The sequence below is a fragment of the Xiphophorus maculatus genome, unplaced genomic scaffold (genome assembly GCF_002775205.1).
Source record: "Xiphophorus maculatus strain JP 163 A unplaced genomic scaffold, X_maculatus-5.0-male Unplaced_Scaffold_BN000199F, whole genome shotgun sequence".
Lineage (NCBI taxonomy): Eukaryota > Metazoa > Chordata > Actinopteri > Cyprinodontiformes > Poeciliidae > Xiphophorus > Xiphophorus maculatus.
Genome location: NW_019369795.1, coordinates 3973 through 5000, shown reverse-complemented (window position 1 = coordinate 5000; position 1028 = coordinate 3973).

Here is a 1028-nt window from a genome sequence, read left to right as displayed (position 1 = left end):
CCATCAGATGGACCGAGGACGCTCACCGGACCGGCCGGAGCCCACGGCCAGGGCTAGGAGCTCCAGCCAGCACCTGGGACCGCTGCGAAGCCGTCCACAGAGCACCGTCTGCAGCCTTTGCCCTGCCCGTCCTCCTCCACCGAGCTTTCACGCAGCTCACAACCGAACCAGAGAGGCCACCGGTCCATCAGATGGACCGAGGACGCTCACCGGACCGGCCGGAGCCCAAAAGCCAGAGCTCAGACTTCCAACGGGCACCTGGGACCGCTGCGAAGCCGCCCAGAGAGCACCGTCTTCGGCCTCAGCCCGGCTCACCTTTGCCTGTGCTTTCTCGCTTCCACGGAGCTCACAACCGAACCAGAGAGGCCACCGGTCCATCAGATGGACCGAGGACGCTCACCGGACCGGCCGGAGCCCACGGCCAGGGCTAGGAGCTCCAGCCAGCACCTGGGACCGCTGCGAAGCCGTCCACAGAGCACCGTCTGCAGCCTTTGCCCTGCCCGTCCTCCTCCACCGAGCTTTCACGCAGCTCACAACCGAACCAGAGAGGCCACCGGTCCATCAGATGGACCGAGGACGCTCACCGGACCGGCCGGAGCCCACGGCCAGGGCTAGGAGCTCCAGCCAGCACCTGGGACCGCTGCGAAGCCGTCCACAGAGCACCGTCTGCAGCCTTTGCCCTGCCCGTCCTCCTCCACCGAGCTTTCACGCAGCTCACAACCGAACCAGAGAGGCCACCGGTCCATCAGATGGACCGAGGACGCTCACCGGACCGGCCGGAGCCCAAAAGCCAGAGCTCAGACTTCCAACGGGCACCTGGGACCGCTGCGAAGCCGCCCAGAGAGCACCGTCTTCGGCCTCAGCCCGGCTCACCTTTGCCTGTGCTTTCTCGCTTCCACGGAGCTCACAACCGAACCAGAGAGGCCACCAGTCCATCAGATGGACCGAGGACGCTCACCGGACCGGCCGGAGCCCAAAAGCCAGAGCTCAGACTTCCAACGGGCACCTGGGACCGCTGCGAAGCCGCC